Consider the following 22,585-nt stretch of genomic DNA (forward strand, 5'->3'; position numbering starts at 1 on the left):
AAGGAACTTTCCCTCAGTCTGCAGTCACTTCTAGCCTGGGAAGCTGCTGCAACCAGACCTTCTGATGCATTGTGACGTCTGGCTCCTACCACCAGCATGGTTTTGCCTAAGATGACCAAAGCATAATGTAAGTGTTCATTTCTGTTTTCATCCTCCTTTTTATTTGTAATTGCTTTGTGCATATTTTAATTGTCTCATTTTGTAAAATCATTTTATAGCTTGTGTAAACTACCTACCTTTTGGAGTAAAGTATAAAACTACTAGTCTCGTATCTCCTTGCGCTATCACGAATTTATACGTGCCTGAAGTGATTACGCTACTAATTTGGGTTGGCTTCGTACCCCTTAATTTAAATATTGATAGAGAAATCGAAAGCTGGTGGCAGCGAAGTGTGCTTGAGGCTAGGTGAGCTAGCTGACAGTGACGGAAGGGGTTTAATAAACTGATTGGGTGGCTGCGGCCAGAGCCTTTATAATTCCCTTGCTCCAGCGGGCCTAATGGCCAGTGCACAACAAGTAGTGACTAATTATCCTAGGTGCAGTTCCCTGACTAACCTGAGGGTAAAGGGGGCGCCGGAGAGCTGTATCTTCCAAAGCGGAACCAAAAGTGGGATATACATAAATTCTGGCAGTTCGTGATCTATTGTGGCAGCAGTGGGATAACTACAATAAGCCCCTGCGGTAAATTGTTAGGGCAAGACTAGCTTGCTGTTTTTTCATCACAGTGTGGCAGTGGTGGGATAACTAAGATAAGCCTCCCTGCACATGTGATAGCCGTGTGCGGCCAAAAGTCATATACCCCCTATCCTTGACATTTGGTGGCAGAGCGGTGGGATCATAGAGCATTAGTGATCTGGTTTGAGCAATCATTCCTCTCACTAAGACTTGCACAGTTCTACCGAGGACCCTGCAGTAAATGTTTTGGAGAACGGACTCGGTGTTTATTAGTTCTGAGACAATTGTTGTGTACTTGCGATTACCCTCTCCCCTCTACCAGTGCCGATGGTGCAGCCGCAGAGGTCCAGCTGGTGCAGGCCGGCCTGACCGGCAGCCAGGAAATCGTGGACCTCTGTCTGCAAATGGCCCTACAGCAATTCCCTGCCGAAGACCGTGTTGGACATCTGCAGCTGATCCAGCAAGCTTAAGAGAGAGCCGAGCCAAGAAGGAGACTGAGAGGGCCCATGAACTGTAGCTGGCCCGGCTGAGGGAAATACCCTCCACAGCCCGCAGCGGTGAGTCCAGCAGTTCTCAGATACCGAAGCCCTGGCCAGAGCTTTTTCGCGTGATGGAAAAGGACGGGGACTTGGACACTTTTCTCCGGGCCTTTGAGAAAGCCTGCAAATAGTACCAGCAGCCTTGGGAACAATGGGCCTGGTACTTGACCCCAGGGCTGAAAAGCTCTGGACGCGTTTGCTTTTCTCACGCCAGAACGAGATAACAACTATGACGCCATCAAGCAGGCCCTGATCACCAAATACCGGCTGACCCCTGAGGCATACCGAAAGAAGTTCCCGGAACCTCCAACTGGCCCACACGACAGTTATAGTGATGTGGTGCAAGGACTCAGGACCCACTTTGACCAGTGGATCCACGGACACTCAGTGAACACCTTTGAACTGCTGAAAGACCTGATGATCAAAGACCAGTTCTTACATCTTTGCCTAGCTGAGGTACAACAGTTCATACTGGACTGAGAGCCAATGGATGCGGACAAAGCAGCACAGATCGCCGACACCTATGAGGCAAACCGGAGACCCAGAAGCCAGTCCCCGCCAGCTGGAGTGGGGGTAAGCTGTAACCAACCCCAGTGCCCCTGCCAGCCATCCCTCTGGAGAATGTCTCATTTTCCAGCACCAGGCCTACTTCAGACACTCGCAGGTGTGTTTCCTGCAATCGGACTGGTCATCTCAATGCCACCTGTCTGGAGAGGCAGAAGAACCCCGCAGCCAAGGCCCCCGGGCACATCGCATCCATTCTTTTGGTGGGTGGAGTGGTTGGGAGGATTGATGACAACGTGCAGCATGTCTATGTGGGACCAGTCTCGCTAGAGGCCTCAAGGACACCAGGGCCGAACGAACCCTCTTCCGACCCGGACTGGCGACCCGTGAAGAGATGATTGATGGGAAAACCCTAACTGTCACCGGGATTGGGGCCATCCGTTGCACCTTGCCGATGGCCCGGGTTTTTCTTGATTGGGGTGCTGGGAGCGGAGTGAGGGAAGTGGGGTTGTCCGAAAACCTGCCCACTGATGTTTTGTTGGGGACTAATTTCTGGAGGATGATGGCATACTATGTCCCTGACACCCCTCCCCAATCTGATAAGGATAACGTTGACCCTGATGATGATGGGAAACAATGTGTTACTTGACAATGCTTTATCGAGTAATGATACATGGGCTAACCATTTTTTCCCTAGGAATGGTGCTGATAATGATGTATCTGTGCCAACTAAACTTGCTAACCGTTTTTCTGAAACGGTAGATGTGTCCACAGGTGCAGGAGTGCTCAGCCCCGTCGCTCTGCGGAGTGAGACGGCTGAGGAACCCCTAGCAGGGGCAAGCGTCGGTGCTACAGGAAATGGGGAGGTGCATGGGAACTGTGAGGAAGGTGATGCCATGCCACTGACCAGTGCCACCGAAGAAGGTAACTGGCCCATAAGTAGCCCTGCTCTTGAAGTGTTGGGTGTGGATGGGGAGGTAACGGCCATAGCAGCACCGGCTGATGGGTCTGCATGTAGAAATCACCGGAGAGACAGCATACGTAGCCGCTGTCACCCGCAGTCAGAGTGCCCGAAACGCAGGTAGCGCCCTGCCTTCTGGACCCTCCTCCACCACAGGAATGATTGAACCAGAGGTGAACCCAGAGCAGGTTCCAGAGGGTCCCATTGAGGAAGGGACCTTGACGTCACTTCTGGCTGTTTCCAGCCAGGAGCTCTAGGCCGCAGGGCCGGTTTTAGACAAAGTGGGGCCCTAGGAAAAAGTTTAAAGTGGGGCCCCAAATGCTAACATTGTAAAATCACACATTTAGGTTACATTGCATGAGCAGGATGTGGATACAGGTGGCAGAGGGGCCTGTGCTGGCACTGTGGCCTCCATATTCAGGGTACTTATATCAGCCAACGGGTCTGACACTATTAGCATTACACAGTAGCATTGCTAGGGTCAGAAAAGATTGGGGGGCCCAAGCCCCAAGACAAAGTTGTCCCCCAACCCCCTCCTAATTTTTTTTTTTTTTTAACACTGCAGATAACACAGCAGGGCTCCCAACTGTCCTGGATCCAGCGGGACAGTCCCGATTTTGACACTCCCACCCGGAATTCCGGCCGGGATTGTAGTTTTCCCACACTGCAAATCAGCCACCACGCCCACCTGTCATTTCAGAAGGGGCTGTGTACTGATCGCCATACAATTCCCTCTATGCACAACACAATCCTGAACAGAAGCCCTCCCGGCTCACGTGACCAGTCACATGACTGTGACCTTATCCTATGTAACACCAGAGATAGCAGTGATAACTCTGAGAACAGATAATGTAGTAGATGTCACCTGCAGTCCTATGTAACACCACAGATAGTCTAACTCTGAAATGCTATGGCTATGTTCACATGCATTTTTTTCAGCAGCCAAAACCTGTTCTATTGACAGTAAAAATGTTGCATTCAAAACACCTGTTTTTCAGCTTATTTCTGGTGTTCTTAACACTTTTTTCAGCTTTTTTTAAAGTGATGATTAGAGTTGAGCGATACCAGCCGATACTTGAAAATATCGGATCGGAATGGATCGGCCGATCTTAAAAAAAAAAAAAAAAAAGTATCGGTATCGCCGATTCCGATACCGGGAACCAATGCAAGTCAATGGGGCCAAAATATCGGAATTAAAAAAAACCCTTTCTTTCCTTGTAGGTTAATTCTACATGAAGAAAAACAACTAAGAATAATGTAGAATGTATTGTGGGAGGTGGAGGAGACATTAAAGCCATAGAGGTTTAGCCCAATCAAATGGAATAGCAGGAATTAAACTTTTTTTTTTAAAGACGTTAGGAGTTACAAAGATATTGACTATGTTAGCCTCATTTATATTTTGCCAGACATGTATGTCTTCTTCTTTCTTCTTTCTTCTTCTTTCTTATTCTTCTTCCTTTTTTTACCTTCTTCTTATTCCTTTTTTTACCTTCTTCTTCTTATTCCTTTTTTTACATTCTTCTTCTTCTTCTTCCTTTTTTTACATTCTTCTACTTCCTTTTTTTACATTCTTCTACTTCCTTTTTTTACATTCTTCTTCTTATTCCTTTTTTTACATTCTTCCTTTTTTTAAATTCTTCTACTTCCTTTTTTTACATTCTTCTTCTTCTTCCTTTTCTTACATTCTTCATATTCTTCTTATTCAACAATTATTATTCTACATATTCAACTTCATCTTCTTCCTATTCTTCTTCATCATATTCTTGTTTGTGTCAGGCATTCCTGTAGTTGTTATCTAGAAAAGTTAGAAGTTTACACCTTCCGTTCTGCCTGTCACAAAAGATTTACAACAGGATTTGTCCGCGTTCAGTTTGGCCTGCAGCAGCAGGCCTTTTCCAGGGGCACCATGAGGAGGAACGGACTCACCCCCATACACTGCTTAGTCTTCTTCTGCTTATAAATAAGATAATATCATTTGCTCAGAGTATTAGTCTTATGCTTAATGTTCTTCTGCTTTGTTTTCTTATGCTTCTTTGTCTTCTCTCTCTTGTTGTTCTGCATCTTGGTGGTTGTCTTCCTGTTCTTTGTCCTCTTGAACCAGCTGACGGTACTGGCATCCGGAGGGGCAGCAGAAGGAACAAGAGCCAATGGCACTATCGAGGACCAGCTGACGGTGCTGGAACCCGGTTACTAAGCAGGAGGTACCTGTGCTACAAAGCACTACCAAGGACCAGCAGACGTTGCCGGAACTCGGATACCGAGATGGAGGCACCTAGGCCAAAGGCTCTGACGAGAACCAGCTGACGGTGCTGGAACCCGGAGGGGTGGCAGAAGCTGCAAGAGCAAATGGAAATAGCGAGGACCAGCTGACAGTGCTGGCACCCGGAGGGGCAGCAGAAGGAATAAGAGCCAATGGCACTACCGAGGACCAGCTGACGGTGCTGGAACCCGGTTACTAAGCAGGAGGTACCTGTGCTACAAAGCACTACCAAGGACCAGCAGACGTTGCCGGAACTCGGATACCGAGATGGAGGCACCTAGGCCAAAGGCTCTGACGAGAACCAGCTGACGGTGCTGGAACCTGGAGGGGTAGCAGAAGCTGCAAGAGCAAATGGAAATAGCGAGGACCAGCTGACAGTGCTGGCACCCGGAGGGGCAGCAGAAGGAATAAGAGCCAATGGCACAACCGAGGACCAGCTGACGGTGCTGGAACCCGATTACTAAGCAGGAGGTACCTGTGCTACAAAGCACTACCAAGGACCAGCAGACGTTGCCGGAACTCGGATACCGAGATGGAGGCACCAAAGGCTCTGACGAGAACCAGCTGACGGTGCTGGAACCCGGAGGGGTAGCAGAAGTTACCCCTGAAAAGCAAAGTTGGCATGCCGCAAGCTGGCCGCAGTTACCGAATCACACAGTCCTACAGGGGGTGCTTGTCCTACTGGCACTACGGAACAAGCCTTTCTTACCAGAACCCGCAGTCCACATAGGAAGCATCTAAACTGCTGGCACCCTAGCCTCGGCTAACCCAACCGCAACACGACATGGCAACTTGGGGTGGCAAACTGACATTGACACTTCCCGGAAACAGCAGGCAGGGCTGGAACCAAGCTGGGCGGGAGGGAGTACCCGTGCCAAAGTCAGTTATGAGCAGCAACTGGCGATGTTGGAGCCCAGGGACAAGCACTTAGCAGGCTGAGGCCTGATGTGCTGTCAATTGGGAGGCAGCAGGACAGATTGCCATCAAAACAGCAGGGGAACAGCTGACGTTACTGAACCCCACAAACACAGGAGCTAGTGTTTTACTCTGTGAAGACGGCACTTCCGAGCAACAACTGGCTGTGTTGAAGCCCAGGAACAAGCACGGAGCAGGCTGAGGCTGCATTGAAGAAATTTTAAGATCGGTTGTAGACTTCTACTAATTTTAACCAAGCTCCACTTAGGCCTGTGGCTTCACTGATTTTCGTATTTCCCCTGTCCTCCAACCCCGCCAGTTACAGCTCCGAAGTGGCGTCTGCACAATCCACACTTGTTCCTGTGTTACAGGTGTTCAGTCCGGTCAGTTAATCCCCTGATGTGTGTCCGGCAATGTCGCCTGCTCTGTCCACATTCCCATAACCAAGAAATAGGAGGGTGTAGGCAGAGGCCTACTGTATTTGGAATGCAGAGACAGCAGGAGAGACTGCCATCCACACAGCAGGGGATCAGCTGACGTTACTGAACACCACTGAGACATGGGAGCAAGTATCTCTTTCCGTGTGGACGGCACTTCCGAGCTACAACTGGCTGTGTTGAAGCCCAGGAAATCAGAGGGTGTAGGCAGAGGCCTACTGTCTTTGGAATGTGGAGACAGCATGAGAGACTGCCATCCACACAGCAGTTGATCAGCTGACGTTACTGAACCCCACTGAGACACGGGAGCAAGTGTCTCTTTCCGTGTGAACGGCACTTCCGAGCTACAACTGGCTGTGTTGAAGCCCAGGAAATAGGAGGGTGTAGGCAGAGGCCTACTGTCTTTGGAATGTGGAGACAGCAGGAGAGACTGCCATCCACACAGCAGGGGATCAGCTGACGTTACTGAACCCCACTGAGACACGGGAGCAAATATCTCTTTCCGTGTGGACGGCACTTCCGAGCTACAACTGGCTGTGTTGAAGCCCAGGAAATAGGAGGGTGTAGGCAGAGGCCTACTGTCTTTGGAATGCAGAGACAGCAGGAGAGACTGCCATCCACACAGCAGGGGATCAGCTAGCGTTACTGAACCCCACTGAGACACGGGAGCAAGTGTCTCTTTCCGTGTGGACGGCACTTCCGAGCTACAACTGGCTGTGTTGAAGCCCAGGAAATAGGAGGGTGTAGGCTGAGGCCTACTGTCTTTGGAATGCGGAGACAGCAGGAGAGACTGCCATCCACACAGCAGGGGATCAGCTAGCGTTACTGAACCCCACTGAGACACGGGAGCAAGTGTCTTTCCGTGTGGACGGCACTTCCGAGCTACAACTGGGTGTGTTGAAGCCCAGGAAATAGGAGGGTGTAGGCTGAGGCCTACTGTCTTTGGAATGCAGAGACAGCAGGAGAGACTGCCATCCACACAGCAGGGGATCAGCTAGCGTTACTGAACCCCACTGAGACACGGGAGCAAGTGTCTCTTTCCGTGTGGACGGCACTTCCGAGCTACAACTGGCTGTGTTGAAGCCCAGGAAATAGGAGGGTGTAGGCTGAGGCCTACTGTCTTTGGAATGCGGAGACAGCAGGAGAGACTGCCATCCACACAGCAGGGGATCAGCTAGCGTTACTGAACCCCACTGAGACACGGGAGCAAGTGTCTCTTTCGGTGTGGACGGCACTTCCGAGCTACAACTGGCTGTGTTGAAGCCCAGGGACAAGCACGGAGCATTGAAGAAATTTTAAGATCGGTTGTAGACTTCTACTAATTTTAACCATAACTAGTTATGGGAATGTGGACAGAGCAGGCGACATTGCCGGACACACTTCAGGGGATTAACTGACCGGACTGAACACCTGGAACACAGGAACAAGTGTGGATTGTGCAGACGCCACTTCGGAGCTGTAACTGGCGGGGTTGGAGGACGGGAAATACGAAAATCAGTGAAGCCACAGGCCTAAGTGGAGCACGGTTAAAAATCAGTAGTAGTAGGACTGTGTAGGCAGCAGGAGACTTGCCATCTCCACAGCAGGGGAACAGCTGGCAGTGCTGAACCCCACTAACACTCGAACGAATGTGTTTGGCTCTGTGGAGACGACACTTCTGAACACCAACTGACGCTGTTGGAGCCCAGGATTAGGCGAGGAGCAGGCTGGGGCCTGTTGCTTTTGGCATGTGAAGGCAGCAGTAGACTTGCCATCTCCACAGCAGGGGAACAGCTGGCAGTGCTGAACCCCACTAACACTTGAACGAATGTGTTTGGCTCTGTGGAGACGACACTTCTGAACACCAACTGACGCTGTTGGAGCCCAGGATCAGGCGTGGAGCAGGCTGGGGCCTGTTGCTTTTGGCAGGTGAAGGCAGCAGTAAACTTGCCATCTCCACAGCAGGGGAACAGCTGGCAGTGCTGAACCCCACTAACACTTGAACGAATGTGTTTGGCTCTGTGGAGACGACACTTCTGAACACCAACTGACGCTGTTGGAGCCCAGGATCAGGCGTGGAGCAGGCTGGGGCCTACTGGATTTGGGCTGGTGAAGGCAGCAGTAAACTTGCCATCTCCACAGCAGGGGAACAGCTGGCAGTGCTGAACCCCACTAACACTTGAACGAATGTGTTTGGCTCTGTGGAGAAGACACTTCTGAACACCAACTGACGCTGTTGGAGCCCAGGATTAGGCGAGGAGCAGGCTGGGGCCTGTTGCTTTTGGCAGGTGAAGGCAGCAGTAGACTTGCCATCTCCACAGCAGGGGAACAGCTGGCAGTGCTGAACCCCACTAACACTTGAACGAATGTGTTTGGCTCTGTGGAGACGACACTTCTGAACACCAACTGACGCTGTTGGAGCCCAGGATCAGGCGTGGAGCTGGCTGGGGCCTACTGGATTTTGGCTGGTGTAGGCAGCAGTAGACTTGCCATCTCCACAGCAGGGGAACAGCTGGCAGTGCTGAACCCCACTAACACTTGAACGAATGTGTTTGGCTCTGTGGAGACGACACTTCTGAACACCAACTGACGCTGTTGGAGCCCAGGATTACGCATGCCGCATGCAGAGGCCAATGGGCAGCGGTTTTTATGGAGGTTGTTGACTACTACTGATTCTAATCATGCTCCACTTAGGCCTCTGGCTCCACTGTCTCTACTATTTACCCTGGCCTCCAACCCCGCCAGCTACATCTCTGAAGTGGCGTCAGCACAATCTACACTTGTTCCTGTGTTACTGGTGCTCAGTCCCGTCAGTTGATCCCCTGATGTTTGTCCGGCAAGTTCGCCAGCTCTGTCCTCATTCCCACTACTGGTTATGGGAATGTGGACAGAGCAGGAGACCTTGCCGGACACACATCAGGGGATAAACTGATGGGACTGAGCCACAGGAACACAGGAACAAGTGTAGATTGTGCTGACGCCACTTCAGAGATGTAGATGGCGGGGTTGGAGGCCAGGGGAAATAGTAGAGACAGTGGAGCCAGAGACCTAAGTTGGGCACGGTTAAAAATCAGTAGTGGTTTGAATGTTGATGGAGCTGGTGACTTTGCCGTCCACACAGCAGGGGATCAGCTGGCGTTACTGAACCCCACTAACACAGGAGCTAGTGTGTTTCTCTGTGCAGACGACACATCTGAGCGACAACTGGCTGTGTTGAAGCAAAGGGATTATAGTTCAGGTGGTAGAAAAATGAACACACCAGCAGACCTGGATACAGTTGCCAACCACTAATTTAGTCTGTAAGAGGAATGGCAAAGTCTTTGGAGATCCAGGCCTTGTTCATTTTCACAAAAGTCAGCCGGTCAACATTATCGGAAGATAGTCGCGTGCGACGGTCTGTTAGTACACCACCTGCGGCACTAAAGACGCGTTCCAATAATACACTGGCAGCAGGGCAAGCCAGCACCTCCAATGCATACTGGCTAAGCTCTGGCCATGTATCCAGCTTAGAGACCCAAAACTTGAAGGGGGAAGAGCCATCTGGGAGTACAGTGACAGGGCAAGACATGTAGTCTGACACCATCTGACGGAAGCGTTGCCTCCTGCTCTGCTGACTCGAGGCGTCGCTGATGGTGTAGACAATTGTGGTGGACACACAAAACTTTGCCACATTTGGGCCATAGTGGTCTTGCCTTGTGCTGCGGCGCTGCCTCTGCTCCCTCTTTGTGCAGAGTTTCCTCCACTGCCTCGACGCACAGAGCTGCTTTGTAAAGCACTAGCAACAATGCTGTCGGGTGGAATGGAAAACATTATGGACTGTCCAGAAGCAGATGGCATTTGGGACTCCTCATCCTCCACCTCTTCCGAAACCTCATCCCTTAGTGCTTGCAGTGTTTGTTGAAGCAGGCAGATAAGGGGGACAGTCATGCTGACTAGTGCATCATCTGCACTCGCCATCCGCGTGGATTCATCGAAGGCACGCAAAACGAGGCAGATGTCCTTCATAGAGGCCCACTCAATGGTGCTGAAGTGTGAACGGCGCACAGTGCGACTTCTTTGCGCCTGATGCAGCTGGTACTCCATGACTGCTGCCTGCTGCTCACACAACCGCTCCAACATATGTAACGTTGAATTCCACCGGGTGGGTAGGTCACATATGATGCGATGTTCCGGAAGGCCAAATCGTCGCTGCAGAGCAGCGAGGCGCGATCTTGCCGTGCTGGAACGCCACAAGTGAGCGCACTCTTTGCGGACCTTGTGCAACAGTGCATCAAGATCCGGATAGTCCCTCAGAAAGCTCTGCACGACCAAGTTAAGCACATGTGCCAGACATGGGATGTGTGTGAGGTTGCCTAGGCCAAGAGCTGCCACCAGATTTCGGCCATTGTCACACACTACCAAGCCCGGCTGGAGATTCGCTGGCCCAAACCACACATCGCTCTCCAGCTTGATAGCATTCCAGAGCTCCTGCGCTGTGTGGCTTCGATTCCCCAAAGAAATTAATTTGAGTACAGCCTGTTGACGTTTGGCCACAGCTGTGCTCATATCGGTCTTAACAGGCTCTTGCTCTGCTGTTTCTGAGGAACTTGAGTAGGAGGAGGAGTCTATGTGTACAGACTGGAGTCCTGCAATCCGTGGCGTTGGAAGAACACGTACAGCGCCACTCTCCAGATCTGTACCCGGCTCCACAACATTGACCCAGTGGGCAGTGAGGGAAAGGTATCGTCCCTGTCCATGGTTACTGGTCCACGCATCGGTGGTCAGGTGGACCTTGCTACTAACGGCGTTTAGTAGCGCATGTTTTATTTTGCCCTCAACATGTTTCTGCAGGGCAGGGACGGCTCGCCTGCTGAAATAAAAGCGGCTGGGCACGTTGTATTGGGGGACTGCCAATGCCATTAAGTCCCGGAAGGTGTCAGTGTCCACCAGCCTGAATGACAGCATTTCAACTGCCAGAAGTTTGGCAATGCCAGCATTCAGAGACTGTGCTCTGGGATGGTTTGCCGAGTAAGGGCGCCTTTTATCCCATGCCTGTGCTACCGATGGCTGTGATGGATGGGAACGTGCTGCTATGGGTGGAATCTGACAGGGTCTCCGGACAACAGTGGCAGAGGTTCTTCCTTGGCGATCCTGTGAGGAAGCCGAACCAGCAGTGCGTGAGCTGGAGGAAGAGGCCCCAACACGAACTGAAGAGGTGGTAGGTGGTGCTGTACGTTGGCCTACGTCTTCAGGGTGTCTCTGCAACTCCAACTCGTGCTTGGTGCGCACATGTTTCCACATATTTGTGGTATTGAGGTTGCTGACATTTCTCCCTCTTTTGACTATCTGATGACACAGCTTGCATTTGACAAAGCAAATGTCATCTGCAACTGTGTCAAAAAAGGACCACGCACTGCAACTCTTGGGAGCGCCCGTTTTGCCTTTTGGAATGAGGAATGCTCCTAACGGGTGCCGAAGTGGAGGGTACAGGCAACCAAGTCTTCCCCCTCCCTCTGCCTCCTGTTTTGGCCGGTAGGGGAATCTCTTCCTCCGAGCTGCTCCCACCACCTTCCTGTTCCTCACGCCATGATGGGTCAAGGACCTCATCATCTTCCCTCCCCTCTTCAAACAGCTGCTTCTCCGGGGTTGTCTCGCCAGCACCGTACGCACCAGAAAGTGGCAACTGAGTCTCGTCATCATCTGATGCGTACTGAGGTGTGCTGACCATAGGCACTGGCCCACTCGCCTCTTCAGATTGAGGGACAAAGAAGTTGCGCATCACTGCATACTCCCTCTTCTTCACATTCAGGAATGCTGCTTGGCTGGCCCCCTCTTTCCAAGCCAACAGATTCCGAGAACAGAAGTAGAGACTGTGATGGCGCCTGTCCATGTCTCTCTGACGGCCTGGGCACTTTGGCAGGTGGTGAAGAGACAGATGGTTGCTCTTCGGTGCTCTGGCCCTGAGAGGATGTGGAAGTAATTGAAGTCGATGCGTTAGCTGCCATCCATCCGACAACGGCTTCAATTTGTTCCTCCCGCAGCAGTGGGGTACGTTGAGGTCCTACAAAGCTGCGCATAAAGGACTGTTGCCTGCTTAAACTGGGGGATGCTGATCCACTGGTGCCCGCAGCAGGCCCAGAATCCCCACGTCCTCTACCTGCAGAATCCCCACGTCCTCTCCCTGCAGAATCCCCACGTCCTCTCCCTGCTGAAACTCCACGCCCACGCGCCTTACTCCCTGCCTTCTTCATCTTGCCAGACTGCTTAAGATAGGCAGAAAAGTACAAAGGGGGGCCTTAGTGTGCTTATTCCTGAACAGCTGGTTACAGGTACAAGAAACACTAATTTTATGAAGTGTGTGTGTGTGTGGACTACACTTTCATAGGAGCTGATGTGGCCTACACAAGTTCCAAATGTAGTGTTTGGTGAATTTTTTTGTGGTTTCTTTGTTGGAAACAAACTCAAAGTATGTGAACAAAGAATTGAAACTGATAGTATCACCAACTTTTTGGAGCTATTACAATGCAGGCAGGTAACCTACAATGCAAAAGATGAGGCTCCAAAAAAATTGGGTAATACTAATCTGGCTGCGCCGGCAGGGCACAAGCCAGAAGAAAAGGCTCCTCTATCTACTCCTATATAGTGTTTGCAACCAACCAATGTTGATGGATACGGATGGATGCACACTAATAGGAGAAGAAAAAATGAGCTGCACTCAAAGACAAATATGTGTGAGGCAGTGACGCACGTTGAGCGTCCTACAACCAGACGTAGCTGCAGGACACTCTACTCTGCGTGAGCTGCACTCACACACAGTCAGGTCTTCAGACAGCCGTGAACAGTGCAGCTAAGTGGGCACTGGCACTGACAGGCTGCAGAAAGGCTCCGCTGTGTACTCCTATATAGTGTTTGCAACCACCGTAGATGGAGACGGATGGATGCACACTAATAGAAGAAAAAATGAGCTGCAATAAAAGAAAAATGTGTGAGGCAGTGACACGCTGAGCGTCCTACAACCAGACGTAGCTGCAGGACACACTACTCAGCGTGAGCTGCACTCACACACAGTCAGAGACCTCTCAGACAGCCGTGAACAGTGCAGCAAAGTGGACACTAGCACTGAAAGGCTGCAGAAAGGCTCCGCTGTCTACTACTAGTGTATGCAACCAACGTATATGGATACGGATGGAAGCACACTAGATTGAAATTATGTAAAAAATGCAGCTCAAAAATTAAAAGATGTATGAGGCAGCAGTGATCACACTGGGTGGCCTACAGCCTGACGTGGCTGCAGGACCCACTCCACAGCGTGAGCTGCACTCACACAGCCCTTGCAGACAGCTATTAAAACAGCGCTGCTGGGCTAAAAAAATGCTACTGTGGTGGATTATGTAGCCTGGGTAGAGCAATAGATATGTTTGATGATCGCTATTTCTAACTGTCCCTCACAGTCTTCAACAGCAGCCTGTCCCTAACTGAATTCACAGCAGAGTGAACCAGAAATGGCGGCTGCAGCGCTTTTTATAGTGCATCATGACATCATTTCGGCAGCCAATCACAGCCATGCCAATAGTTAACATGCCTACATGCCTAACAGGATGTGCCCACACTTCGGAGGATTCCCATTGGCTTAATCAAAGCAAGCAGGCTCATAGCATGAGGGGAACTTCCGATTCCGGAATCCGATATGACAAAAGTATCGGAAGTCAGTACCGGAATTCCGATACCGCTAATATCGGCCGATACCCGATACTTGCGGTATCGGAATGCTCAACACTAGTGATGATGTTTGCTTTGTCTACAGTATGTTTAAGGCCATGTTCACACGTTGAGTATTCGGTCAGTATTTCACATCAGTATGTGCAAGTCAAAACCAGGAGGGTTAGAAATCCAGAAGTGGTGATATGTTTTTACTATAATTTTCCTCTGATTGTTCCACTGCTGCTTCTGCATTACAAATCCTGTTGTGAAATACTGACCAAATACTGAACGTGTATACGACGCTTAATAGTTTTTATTCACCAACACCACTTAAAAAATTGCAGCGAAAAATACCGATGCAATATCTGCAGCTTTCTTTTTTATATTGTTTCATTGCTGAAACACACTGAAAGAAGTGACACGCTGCAGATTTAAAAAGTGCTACAGTTCTGAAATTGTCAGGAAAAAAAACAAGCGCATGCAGCAGATTTTGGAAATTTCATGTTTTGCTGGCACTTTAAAAAGCAGCTTTTGGCCTCGTTCATATGCAGAATTTCTGCAGCTTTTTCTTCTGCAAATAAGAAGTTTACAGCACACGCAAAGAATGAGATTTTCAGAAATCTCCTGCACACCCTTTTATTTTCTCCTGACTGAATTTCACAACTGCAGCGTTTTTTAAATCTGCAGCGTCTCTTCTTTCAGCAATTTTTTTCACCCGTAGAAAGCAATCAAAAAGTTTTAGAAAAGCTGCAAATGTCGCAACGCAATGTACTGTAGACAAAATGCATACTGTAAAAAAAAAAAAAACAGCAAAAGTTCTAAGGGTATATGTCCACAATCAGTAAACTCTGGATGCTGCGTACATCCGCAGCGTCCAACCCGCAGCAGCCATATGTTACAGCACAGTGGATGGGATTTCTAGAAATTCCATGTCCACTATGCGTGCACATACGCCTGCACCTCCCCCGCAGAGACGGACATGCAGCACGACTCTCCAGACCGCAGCATATCAATTTATATTGCATAGATGCGAGTCTCCGCAAGAGAAATCTCACCCCTACGATGTATTGGGTGCGGTGATTCCGCATGGTTCAGTGACTACACGCGGAATCACCTGCGTTCAACAGATGGCAGCACTTTGGACGGAGCACATGTCCGCTGCGTCCAAATGCTGCCATTTCTGGATCGTCTGCACATACCCTAAAAAATGGGTGTTTTGAAAGCAGTGTTTTTTGCTGCCAAGAGAGATGCTTTGGCTGCAAAAAGAAAATGCACCAAAAACGCTGATTCCTACGCACACCTGTACTATATATGTGTATGGATTACCCTTATTTCACATGGGAATTCATTTATTTCTATATCATAAATCCCCTGATTCAGCAGACAATATCCCTGTCTTGTGTCATCCAGACAGTAGTGACAGGAGGTCGCCCTGTCACATTGCAAGCAGTGATTAGTGACTGTGGTCAGAGCTGATGGTGATCGCTGCTGTATGTGGCTGTGAATCTTGATCCTACAGCAATCAGCACAGAGCTCTGGGACCACAGTGAGTAAATCACTGCACTCTGACCTGTTATTGCTGCTCTTACCAGGTTCTGTAGCTTCACTTAGGCATATCAATTCTCAGGACAGTGCTAGGAGCAGCCATGATCAGGACTCAGGAGGAGACATACAGAGCTGCAGGCATGGTCCTGCACTGTCACTGTGCTGTAATCTGCCCCTCCCCCTCACTCTCAACTTTTAACCTGACTGCAGGGAGAAAGAGACAGGGGAGCTCAAGGGGATTTGTGAGACAGATGCTCCGGACTACAGAGCAATGCACAGCGTTATTCACTGCTGTACACCCTCTGGGCACTTCATAAATGGACTGCAGATGCAGGGGGCCCCCTTTGTAGGTGGGGGCCCCAGGCATCTGCCTGGTCCAAACGCCGGCCCTGCCAGGCCGCTCAGCGCTCGGATGCGAGCCTGGAGAAAATGAGACACCTCGCCGAAACGCCCACCTCCGCGACTGATAAGTAGAGGGTGTTCTGGGAACGAGGAAGGTTGTACCGGGAGACAGTACCCGGAGAATCCCAAAAGGAGTGGTTGAGGGAAAGACAGCTGGTCGTCCCCCATCAGTTTAGGGCTGAGTTAATGATTGCCCATGAGATTCCAATTGCTGGACACTTGGAGATTAGCAAAACTAAGGCTCGGCTGTCTCAATACTTCTATTGGCCCAAGATGGGGACAGACGTGACCGAATGCTGTTGCTCCTGTATCACCTGTCAGCGTGGGGAAGGCGGGGCCTGCTCTTAAGGCTCCCCTGATCCCTTTGCCAGTAATAGAGGAGCCTTTCCAGAGAGTCACGGTGGACATTGTGGGCCCGATGGCCATCCCCAGCAGCTCTGGAAAGCGATACATTCTCACCGTGGTAGACTACGCTACCCGGTACCCAGAGGCAGTAGGTCTGTCCTAAACCGGGGCGGATAAGGTGGCGGATGCTCTGGTGACCATCTTTACAAGGGTAGGATCTCCCAGGGAGATGCTTACCGATCAAGGGACCCAATTCATGTCTCGCCTAATGGGGGCTCTCTGTAAGAAAATGCAGGTGACACGGCTGGTATCGAGTGCGTATCACCAACAGGCCAATGGCTTGTGTGAACGCTTCAACGGTACCCTCAAACAGATGCTCCGCATGCTGGTTGAGACCCATGGGCGCGACTGGGAGCGGTACCTCCCACACCTGCTATTCGCTGACAGAGCAGTTCCGCAGGCCTCGACTGGGTTCTCCCACTTCGAGCTCCTGTACGGCTAGCGAGTCCGGGGACCCCTTGGGTTGGTAAGAGAATCTTGGGAAGATGAGCCAAACTCCTCTGAAGTGTCCATCGTGGATAATGTCATGCACTTCCATGACAAGATGCAGACCTTGACGCAGTTTGTGCAGGCTCAGGCTGACCAGAACGCCCGGGAGCAGACATACCAGGTGGGTCAAAAGGTGTGGGTGCTGGTCCCCGTACCAAAGGATAAGCTTCAGGCAGCTTGGGAAGGCCTGTACTTCGTCCACCAACAGCTCAACCCGGTCACCTACATAGTCTCGCTTGACAACGCCCGGGGTAGGCGCAAGGCCTTTCACGTCAACATGCTGAAGGCTTATCATGAATGTGAAGCCTGCATCCTACCGTCTGCAACCTGCCTGAGGACGGGAAGGAAGACCCCCTTCTGGACATGCTGGTCCAAGCCAAGGCCAATGGGTCCATTGAGGACATGGAGTTAAGTGCCTCACTATCTGAATTCCAGCGGTTACAGTTGTTGACACTGGAACGCTTCCGACCTGGGAGGACAAAGTTAGCGGTCCACGAGGTGGACACCGGGAATCATGCCCTACTATGGCGAACACCTTATCGGACCTCTGAGGAGATGCAGCAGGTTATGCGCCAAGCGATCGATGAGATGTTACAGCTGGGGGTGATTCAACGGTCCAAGAGCGCGTGGGCCTCACCTGTAGTCCTCGTGCCCAAAAAGAATCGGACCACCCAGTTCTGCGTGGACTACAGGGGGCTCAACGCCATGATAACCTTTGATGCACACCCGATGCCGCGCATCGAGGATCTGCTTGATTGGTTGGCGAAAGCAAAATACATATCCATCATGTATTTGAGCCAGGGATACTGGCAGATTCCCCTGAGCCCTGCGGCGCAGGAGAGATCCGCCTTTATCACACCCTTTGGACTGTACGAGTCCACGGTCATGCCCTTCGGCATGAAAAGTGCCCCTGCCACTTTCAAGCGGATGGTCAACCACCTGCTTCTGGGACTGGAGAAGTTCGCTTGACGTACCTGGACGACATTGCCATCTTCAGTTCCACCTGGGAGGAACACCTTCAGCATCTCAAGGAGGTGCTCAAGCGTATTCACCAGGCAGGCCTGACCATCAAGCTGGAGAAGTGCCAAATGGGCATGAGCAAGGTCCACTACCTGGTACACCGGGTAGGCGGGGGTTCCATGAGTCCAGAACCTGAGAAAGTGGACACAATCGTGTCTTGGCCCACCCCCGGACCAAGAAACAGGTGGTCATTCTTGGGCACTGCAGGGTACTATAGACGGGTTTGTACAGGACTATAGCACCCTTGCAAAACCCTTGACGGACCTCACCAAGTGGAAGCTACCCCAAACGTTCGACTGGACAGACGGTTGTGTGGCGGCCTTCCAAGCTTTGAAAACAGCCCTGTGGAACTCGCCAGTGTTGAAAGAAGTCGACAGCAGTCGCCCATTCCTAGTATAGACTGACGCCAGCGAGTTTGGCCTCAGTGCTGTGCTCAGCCTGGTCGATTCGGGGAACCAAGAGCACCCCGTGTTGTACCTGAGCCGGAAACTTCTGCCGAGGGAAGTGGCATACTCCACCATCGAGAAGGAGTGCCCGGCCATGGTCTGGGCACTGCAATGTTTGCAGCCCTACCTGTACGGGCGCACCTTCACGGTGGTAACTGACCATAACCCTATGAGCTGGTTGCATACCGTTTCCAGAACCAATTGAAGATTGCTCCGCTGGAGCCTTGCGCTCCAGCATTACGACTTTACTGTAAAACACAAAAAAGGCAGCGAGCATGGAAACGTTGATGGGTTGTCCCGCCGGGGCAAACCCGCTGAGGTGCGCATGGTCAAGTACTGACATGTCCTGCCTCCGTAGCGCACACCAAAAGGGTGAGGTGTAACGATAATGTAAAGTATCATGTATTTTTCCCTATTATCACATTTCCTGGAACATTCCAGACTCTTCTATTCACACTCACACGCTGCAGATTCGACACCCCCCCTTCCTTTCCCCCTGCCTGCATCTTCATTCACAGCTTGTAACACTACACTCTCTCTTGACTCACCCCTTCCTGTTCCCACTCCCCACTAAGGAATGCTAATTAGCCAGAGCAGTCCTTTGGGGACGTGCTTCGATAGAGCTTTCCTTAAGCGCCTTTTGCTAGAGTCCAGCGCCAGCAGGATCCGAGAAGTGGATTCCTGTGCAGCCTTGGCAGCCCGATGCTTCCTGTTTTGGTTTTGAATGAACGCCAGCGATATGCTGAATAAGATGATACTATGTGCGTTTCTATACGAGGTACGATTATTATAGTTTTCTTAGCCAGATTGTAACTCTTAAAGCAGTGGGAGGACCGCCACAAACCAGCCCCTTTAGTGATGTCACAAGCCCAGAGGTATAAGGGACTTTCTGTCAGTCTGCAGTGACTTCTAACCTGGAAAGGTGCTGCAACCAGAGCTTCTGATGCATTGTGACGTCTGGCTCCTACCACCAGCATGGTTTTGCCTAAGATGACCTAAGCATAATGTGAGTGTTCATTCATGTTTTCATCCTCCTTTTTATTTATTAAAACTACTAGTCTCGTATCTCCTTTCTCTATCATGAATTCATACGTTAACACTACTAATTTGGGTTGGCTTCGTACCCCTTTATTAATATAAATATTTATAGAAAAATCGGAAGCTGGTGGCAACAAAGTGTGCTTGGGGCTAGCTGGCAGTGACGGAAAGGGTTTTATAAGCTGATTGTGTGGCTACGGCCAGAGCCTTTATAATTCCCTCGCTGCAGCTGGCCTAATAGCCAGTGCACAACAAGTAGCCCGTCAGGTGACTAATTATCCTAGGTGCAGTTTGCCGACTGACCTGAGGTTAAAGGGGGCGCCGAAGAGCTGCAAATTCCAAAGCGGAAACAAAAGTGGGATATACATAAATCCTGGCAGTTTTTGACATATTGTGGCAGCAGTGGGATAACTACAATAATCCCCTGCGGTAAATTGTTAGAGCAAGACTAGCTTGCTGTTTTTTCAGCACAGTGTGGCAGCGGTGGGATAACTAAGATAAGCCTCCCTGCACATGTGATAGCCGTGTGCGGCCAAAGGTCATATACCCTCTTTCTCTGGCAATGTTGCTGAGTGAAAATTGCAAACCGCCATTGTAGTTAAAAGTACGTTATGCCCAGCTCATGCTTCCTGAGATACGCACCTGTAATTATTCAGGCTCTCATCACTACGGAAATGTCAAACATGTGGGTGCTAACTGTGCTTTAGGCATACTGGGGCTCAGAAGGGAGGGAAGGTATTTGGATTTGGGAGAGGAGAATTTGCTGAACTTCTTTTGGAAGGGTGAGGAGACATTTCACTTTTCCAGAGCCTTTGTGCTATCAGTAACGTGGAAGCCACCTATATTTCTGTTAACAGATGATGGACCTGAGTGGGGACTTGTTTTTTTATGGATTGAGTTGCAGCTTTTATTGGGAACATTTGGCATAACGTTTTGCATCACATCCGGCTCTCTTCTCTGAGCACTTACTTTGGGGTTTACATCTAAATCTCTTGAGCAACGTGACAGGTGAAACCCACGAGGGACCCATTCACTAAAATGAGGCAGCAGAGTTGTGTGGCACATTCGGACTCGTGTATGCTTTCACGAGCAATTTTATTCAAAATCTGCAAAAGTTTGTCATAGTTCAGTAAATCATCACCTTTACACTAATGGTTTTGTATTACTTTGGCTAGGATTGTGCTGCGGGGCGGACGTCTTTGATGAGAGGAGGGGGTGTGGAACTGCACCCCCTCAAGGTGCTAAAAACCACATTCAAGAAGTTTCTTAACCCTTCACAAGAATTTTTGGAATACTTGAGATCCTTTTTTTTTTTTTTTTTTTTTTTTGACAAGGGTAACAGGAAAAAATGGACCCTAAAATTCATTGTGTAATTTCTCCAGAGCATGCCGATGCCCCATATGAGGTGGAAAACCACTTTATAGGCGCACAACAGGGCTTGGAAGGGAAGGAGCGTCATCTGACTTGTAGAATGTAAAATTTCCTGGAATCATTAGCAGTCGTAATATTCCGTTTGGATGCCCCCTGATGTGCCTAAACAGTGTAAACCCGCCACAAGTGACCCATTTTGGAAACTAGACCCCTTAAGGAATGTATTTAGATGTGTGGTGAGGACCTTAACCCCCGGAGCTTTTTTCGGTTTTGCCTTTTCGTTTTTCGCTCCCCCTTCCCAGAGCCATAACTTTTTTTTTTGTTTTCCATCAGTATGGCCATGTGAGGGCTTGTTTTTTGCGGGACGAGTTGTACTTTTAAATTACACCATTGGTTTTACCATGACATTTACTAGAAAACGGGGAAAAAATTCCAAGTGCGGTGAAATTGCAAAAAAAAAAAAGTGCAATCCCACACTTGTTTTTGTTAGGCTTTTTTTTACTAGGTTCACTAAATGCTAAATCTGACCTGCCATTATGATTCTCCAGGTAATTATGAGTCCAGAGACACCAAACATGTGTAGATTCTTTTTTATCTTAGTGGTGAAAAAAATTCCAAACTTTGTTAAAAAAAAAAAAATAAATAAAAATTACGCCATTTTCCGATACCCGTAGCGCCTCCAATTTTTGTGATCTCTGGTTGAGTGAGGGCTTATTATTTTTTACGTGCCAAGCTGACGTTTTTAATGATACCACTTGGTCAGGTACGATCTTTTGATTGCCCATTATTGCATTTTAATGCAATGTTGCGGCGACCTAAAAAAGTAACTATTTTTCTTGCTACACCGTTAAGCGATTTTTTTATTTTTTTTTATTGATAGATCCGACGATTCTGAACGCGGCTATATCAAATATTTGTATGGGGTTTTTTCTATAAACTGTTATTTTATTTGCTAAAGTTTTTTTTTTTTTTAAAAACATAAACGTGAAAGGTTACATTTCAGGAAAAAAAAAGAAAAGAAAATTCCTTTTCCATCAGATTTGACAAGACTTTTAGACCGGAGACGTAGGGAAAGGTAGGGAAGGGAAGGGCATGAAGAGGTGTTTGACACATTTTGCATACAACACATCTGATCAGCATATCAAGGTATGTAAACTGTGCTCACTGGCGGTTAAGTTCATTTGTTCACAAAAAGGTCCCAAGGTGACCATGTCCGTTGGTATTTTTCCAGCTGGTTATTGATACATGCGGTGAGGTATTCCATTCGCTTTGTTTCCTGGATTCTCTGCTCCAGATCCTGAATAGTTGGGGGAAAAGTCTTCTTCCAGAACGAGGATATAAGACACTTCGCCGAAGTCCAGATATGTAGGAGCAGTCTGGCCGAGTCCCTTGAGATACCCATAGGTGGGACATTAAGAAGATAGTTGAATGGATCTAAAGCGACCTCAACCCCCAAAACTCTATGAATCAACCTCCCCACTTCTCTCCAAAACGGAGCCAGGACTTCGCAGTCCCAAAAAATGTGGGTAAGAGACCTCTTGTCCAGCGCACACCTCCGGCATTGGTCCGGTGTGTTGGGGAAGAGTCTATTCAAGACCTCTGGGGTATGGTACCAATGCATCAGTATTTTGTATTGGTTCTCTTTATGTGTGGTGCATATGGAAGTCTTTGCTGTCCTTTCCCAGATGGTCTGCCACATTTGTCTCGATATCACTTTTCCCAGATACGTTTCCCATTTCGTCATGTACGAGTGCTGTACTTCCACATGTGAAGAGAGCATGTCATATAGTCGTGAGATTAATCCCTTAGTTGATGGGCCCTGCCTGCAGAGGCCCTCAAATGGAGTAAGTTTGGGGAACGTAGTAGATTTAATCATTGATATGGCTAAGTGACGTATCTGGGCATATGTGTAGAAAGCTT

General features: G+C 49.5%; 1 protein-coding gene across 7 annotated transcripts in view; it reads left to right on the forward strand.

The window, feature by feature from the left end:
• ADAD1 (adenosine deaminase domain containing 1) overlaps positions 1–22,585 on the forward strand; it is a 437,856-nt gene that overhangs the window by 323,028 nt on the left and 92,243 nt on the right. The window lies entirely within an intron of this gene.

This window comes from Dendrobates tinctorius, unplaced genomic scaffold (assembly GCF_039654945.1).
Source record: "Dendrobates tinctorius isolate UK_male_01 unplaced genomic scaffold, ASM3965494v1 ptg000030l, whole genome shotgun sequence".
NCBI lineage: Eukaryota > Metazoa > Chordata > Amphibia > Anura > Dendrobatidae > Dendrobates > Dendrobates tinctorius.